Genomic DNA, 6,000 nt, shown 5'->3' with positions numbered 1-6,000 from the left:
ATCCCCATACAGGTCCCTTGCACTTAAAAAGCACAACTCTGAACTCGATACCAAAAGCAACGGGGGTCTTGGGCCCCATCTTTCACACCGGAGAGGCCACTTTACGCTGGTGCTGCAAGGTGTCGAGGAGCCAGGCTCTAGTGACCACTGTGACCATCCTGGCAATATGAGCTGTGTAGTCACTGCAGGCGTCGGCATCCGGATGAACAAAGCAGCCGCTGAGATGAAGTTACCCACAGACAAGCCTCAGACAGTAAGGGCAAGCTGAAAAATTGAAATAAGAGCAGAATGGCTTTCTTTTGACTTGATTTTGACTGTACTGAGCTCGCACATACACATAACACTGCCCAGTAAGGGTTTCACCAGTTCAGCGAGGGGCTAGACCATGGTAGTTATGGACCCTAACCCCAGTATCCTGGTCATGTTAACTGGGGTTAAAGCAGAAATCAAAACAAGCTGGTTTGGTTTTAATCACTGAATTTAAGTTCAGATTTTCCTACAGGCCTTAACTCCTCAGGCCACAGTGTTCCCACTGTTACTTTGAACTGAGTTAGCTAAACAGAGCTCACTCAGCACGTGCCATTTCTAACCCCAGCGCAGGGAGGTAGCAAATCAAAGTGCTGTTTCTCATGGGTAATGGTACCAGCACTGGTCTAAAATGCCTCCTGAAGATACTGTTAAACTTCTGTGATGTGGCCAAGCTCTGGGAAGATGCCTGCTCGTTCAGAAAATGACTGGCAGCAGTTGCCTTGACTCACACTCTCCTGTGAAACTGTCAGAAAAATATGGCTTACGCCCCCGATACATAGGCTGTTGATGTGTCTCAGCTGCTGGTTTTGGTTTCCTGTTCTCTAAGCTTCTCAAGAGCTGTGAATATATTACTTCTCTTTTCATTTTTGGTTTAGTACTGATACCATGGGGTTTTTCTTTGCTGTAATGAGAGCATCCAGGGGAATTTTGGACGGAGGTACTGGCTAAAATCCTGGGGCTTGTTTGGTTGTTTTTTTTCCCTGTAAGAGATGCATTTATGTCCATATGGGGAAACTCATCTTGCTTTCCTGAAGTGTGAGATCAGTGGGACACCTTTGAAAATAATGAGGTGATTAAATCCAGAGTTTGGAAGCCAAACAGACAAAAGCGTCTTGGTTTAGTTTCTGCCATTGATTTACCCTGTGAGTTAAAGGCAAGCACTCAGCTAGCTGCAAGCTCAATTTCCTCGCTTGTAAAATGTGTTTAATGGGGCTGTTTACCCAGCTGTGAGAAAGCATCTACAAATCTAAGTGCAAAGTACATTAATGAGCACTGATACCATAATTATTACAAAGCAAAGAAGAGGGTTGCCAAAGATCTCAGAGTAGAGGTTAAAAAAAAAGACAAAAAATTAATTTGAAGACTCGCTCTTTTTCCAGGAAACATCTAACTGATCTTTTCCTTCTGGCAGAGGGAGTATTTCACAGTGAGCATTTTGCTGCTGCTTCCGTGTATTGGAAGGACAGCTGGGGATGCTGTTTTGTCATAGTTAGGTTCTCAATTCAGTTATTTATGAATCTAGGTAAAAAGGGAAGTTAATCTGACTAAAAGGAGAATTGCTTTTTTCTCTTGTGCTTACGGCACTCAGGAGCAGACAGAATAACCTGGGGTGATGCTGTCTCCTAGTACGTAAGTCAGATTCCAGATTTCAATGATAATTCTCTCTTTTTTCACTCCAAGCTTATTAGCTTGTTTCTGATGGCTCCTGAACATCCCTGGCTTCCCAGGAAAGCATTCAGAACTGTGTGCTCAGCACATGTCAGAAAGAAGAGATGAAGAGAGGCATTACTTATAAAACATACTTGCTATTACAATTTCCTTGGAGTCAATAAAGGTAGGAGCAACTATCTCTGTTCACATTACTTTCCTCCTGGCTTGGTGGCTGTGATTGCTCCAATGGTGAGAGTAAAAATATTCTTGTTCTGGTAAAGTGGCGCATTATCTACTGCATCCATGTAAGTGTGTGCTCGGAGCAATACCACAGCGGTTATTTTGGTGCATGCTGTTAGCTCCTGCCTCATTTAAGTTAAACAGCTGCTTTCAACATCGTGAACACGTGCTGTTGCTCAGCTCAGAACCCCTTTTCTTCCTTTGTGCTGCCACATTTGCACAGCTGTTTTGTATAGAGAAGCTTGTGTTAGCCAGCCTGTCACCGCATGATAAGGTGTGCAGACATTAGGCTCTCAGACACGGTTCTCTTGTGTGTTTGCCTTAGGCCGGGTCTGGTAGATGCAGAGGATCCTACAGAAACAGCAGAGCTGTACCTAGTCTGGGGCCCTGCTGCGCTGGTCTCTGTAAAGGGACGGCAGCAGGTATCTGCTCCCCAGGACTTAAACTAAGACTGAACTGCAGGGGAACTAAAACGCAGGACATCAAACACAAGGAAATGCCTGAGCAAACTGAGCCCAGTCACTTGCCAGTCTAGGCTCAGACTGCCGGTGCAAGGGGTGCAAGACCAACGCCCCCCCCAAGGCACTAGCGAAAAAGTCACAGGCAGAAGCAACGCTGCAATTTTTTCCTGGTTTTAAGGACAGCAAACACAGGCTCAGCACATTTGCATGCACTTGGATGTTTACTATAGCTATTTATTAACCTTAGATAGCACCAAGTACAGACATCTGCTGCTGTGCGGGTGGGTGGGCACCTCGCAGGCAGTGGGAAGTACCTGCAGGTCGGGCATGTCATAGGCATCTGAGTTGCATGGCAGGGACAGTGTTGGGGATGTGGTTCCCACTGCCACAGTAAAAGCAACGTGAGCCCAGCTGGCACCCCATGGCGGGTCCCAAGTGGAGAGTTGTCCATACCTGCAACAGGCTGACAGCAGGCTGCTGGTGGGTCCTCCTCCAACCACTAAAAATCAGGTGGCTTCTCCTGGCAATCTGCAAAAACAAAAAGACACCTCTGACTTTGCTCACTAACAAACAGTACAAATCCCAACAATCTCAACACTCCTGTCTTACTCTCAGGCACCTGAGGAGCTTCAAGGGGCAGGACTTAATGATAAGAGAGAGAAAAAATCATGACTGATAAAGAAATCCAAGGAGAGAAGGGAAGCAATGGAAAAGACAGCATGATTTGGAGAGCAGACTGTCGCAGGCAAAGGCACGTGTACTGGCAGGCCAGGCTTAACTGCAGAAGAAAATGCGACTGCTGCTCACTGGGTAAAAATTGATGATTGTTCTGTCAAGCAATTCATGATCTCCTGAATTCTGCCCTTTGTTCGGCAGTCCATTAAGGCAGCAGCAGATGAGCAGAAGAACTTACAATGATTCTATTAGGAAACTATAAATAACTTTCACAGCAAAAATGAAATGTGCATTTGTCCCAGCACTTTTTGCCCAAATGATTATTAATCCACTTAACATGAAAATACTCAAACATACAATTTTGATGATCTAAAACCTCTGTTAATCGTCTGTGAGAGCATAGGATGCTTGTTGTTAAGAGTACAGAGTTTATTATTTTGCTATTTTCATGAATAACGCAGTGTCAAGCTCTCATTAGCAAATTTTCATGGGTTTATCTGCACTTTTTCTGTCAGTATAAACAATGGCTTGAATACAAATCAGCATTTAGAAGTTTTTATCAGCCTGCTGTAAACATAAGATTGTTGTGTGTTACCATGACAGTGAAACAGGTTGTTTATGTTTGATTTCTGCATGATGCTCCTAATGATAGTTTATGCTTTGAAAATTCGAATGTGCATTGAAAATCAGAATGTAAATTTTATTTTTTTATGATTAGGAAACCCACAAATAACTGTTTTGGTTTGAAACATTGGCTCAGTCATGCTCACAGTTTGATTAATAACAGTGGGAGCATATGGAATGAAGCAGAAATTAGAAATGATGGAAATGCAGGCAAGATCTTGTGGAGTGTTTAACTAGTTGGTTACCTTTGGTACTCCATCCCAAGTTATCTGTAGGTTACTTTTGTCAAGAGCAGTTGCTACATTCTCATAGCAACCACACATAAAGGCTTATTTTTCTGTGTTCATTTTTATATTTTCTACAGCTATGTAGTTGTGGGTTTGTGTTAACAAAAATTGCATCAACAAAAATACCCACACTCTTTCACTCAGGAGGTATCCATAAGCAGTGATCTTTCCATGGCAAGGAGGAAGGACCAGAGTGGGCAACTGCAAGGAAAACTGGAAGTATTTTCTCTGTGTTTTTTAAGCTGTCCAAAAAGACTGAATGGATGCTTACAGACACGAGGCTGCCATGCTGCAGGTCATGAGTGGGAGAGATATGACATGGGAGGCTTTGGGGCCTCCATTGGACTGACCCTCCTCGCCTCCTCCTGATGGCAGAACTCTGAGATCCTCAATAAATGACCTCCCCACCTGCAGAAGAACAGCAGCTTCCTAAACCTGCTGCCCCCCAGGTCCACCGGGCACAGCTGTGTAGCCTTGCAGCTCACAGCAAGGCATCGCTGAGCACCAGCAATGTGCAGGGCTGAGCTAGCCAGGAAAAAAGAAGGTTTTTGTGGTAATAACATTTTAAAAATGTCGGGTTACTTAAAAAAACAAAAACTTTGAAAATTGGAAAGCCATGCTGTGTATGGCGATGACAAACCTTAGTCCTCCTACGTACTGAATACAGGTACTATGTAGGTGCGTTAATGCTTTTCTGCAGCTCCCTTCTGACTAGTGTTACTCCAGGATAAGACATACTGGTTCATATCTAGAAAGTGGGAAAGGCCTAAAACATATTCTTAATTACTTTATACTCTGTATTGCCTATTTGAAAGTCCAAAGCTTTTTGATTTGTCTCCACTCTGTTTTGAACTAAGGCCTAATTTTTGCATACTCGGGATTAAAAATTCAACAACTGTTTCTAACATTACCTGTTTTCCTGTGCAAGTGTTATAGATTTGATCGTGAAGGGGGCAGCTCCTGTGATGACAGCTTCGTGGCATATGGATCCCACCACCCAAGTGCACCCCTGCAAACAGAGTCCACGTGGGTCTGTACAAGCACACCGTACTACTCTTGGTGCCTGGAGGGAACAGGGGGAAGGGAAAAAGCTGCCAACCCCGGCCAGCTGTGTTCTGCCGTTTCTCGTGTGAGGGTGAGAGCTGCTGCTGACCGTGCTGTCTGCAACCTGGCTGGTTGCTCTAGGGAAGCAGCTTCAAACCCTCAGGCCAGCAGTGCCTGCTCTCAGCGTCACACAACACAGGAGTTTTCAGCTGGGAGCACAACAGGGATGGAAAGGCTGCAGATCGCACAAGAAGTCAATGAACAACAAATTTTGCCACTGAAAGGCAGTCAGAGTGCAAATCCAATGTACAAACTCATTTGCACCTCTTGTTTGTTGCTGAAAGTCCATGAAAACAAGCACCTCGCCCTGAGCTTTGGGTGCAGCCCAGTCTGGGGGCAGCAGACAGGCAGCAGTGCTGCCACCTGCCTCTGCGCCCATCCCTGCCAGAAATGGGTGCTGTAAAAATCTCCTCTGAGAGAGAACCTTTAACCTTCTGCCTCATCTGCTCCAGCTCTGCCCTGCAGATTAGAAAGGGTGGCTTCTTATTAGCCTGCAAAACCAAGAGGCGCATGCAAAGGTCTTGGCTGAAACCCCCCTGTATTTTTCCATGACAGCCAGTGGAGCAGCTGCAGGGCTCAGCGAGGGCAGGGTAACCCCTTTATGCCATCCTCGAGCTGCTACAGATGGCCTTCGGCCAGTGCCCAGCTCCTCACCCTCTGCCCCCCAGCTTCATTTGTGCATGGGTTTTGTTGGAATGTGAATTCAGGGAGCCTTACGGTGGCAGCACCAGAGAGCCCTCACGGCTGGTACCCAAGCGCAGCCCTGGGCCAGGGGTGGGCAGGGAGGCAGCAGCCCTTCCAGGGTCGACAGGTGACCAAGCAGGCAGAGAAGGGTGCGGAGAGAGGTCAGAATGGTAAGAAGGAAAGGTGAACTCCTTCACACCCAACAGGCCAGGGTGAATTCTGCACCACAAAGAGTTAGGTGAGGT

Source organism: Falco peregrinus, chromosome 6, assembly GCF_023634155.1.
Source record: "Falco peregrinus isolate bFalPer1 chromosome 6, bFalPer1.pri, whole genome shotgun sequence".
Taxonomy (NCBI): domain Eukaryota; kingdom Metazoa; phylum Chordata; class Aves; order Falconiformes; family Falconidae; genus Falco; species Falco peregrinus.
The sequence above is the reverse complement of the archived record's forward strand: the minus strand, read 5'-3'. Positions refer to the sequence as shown.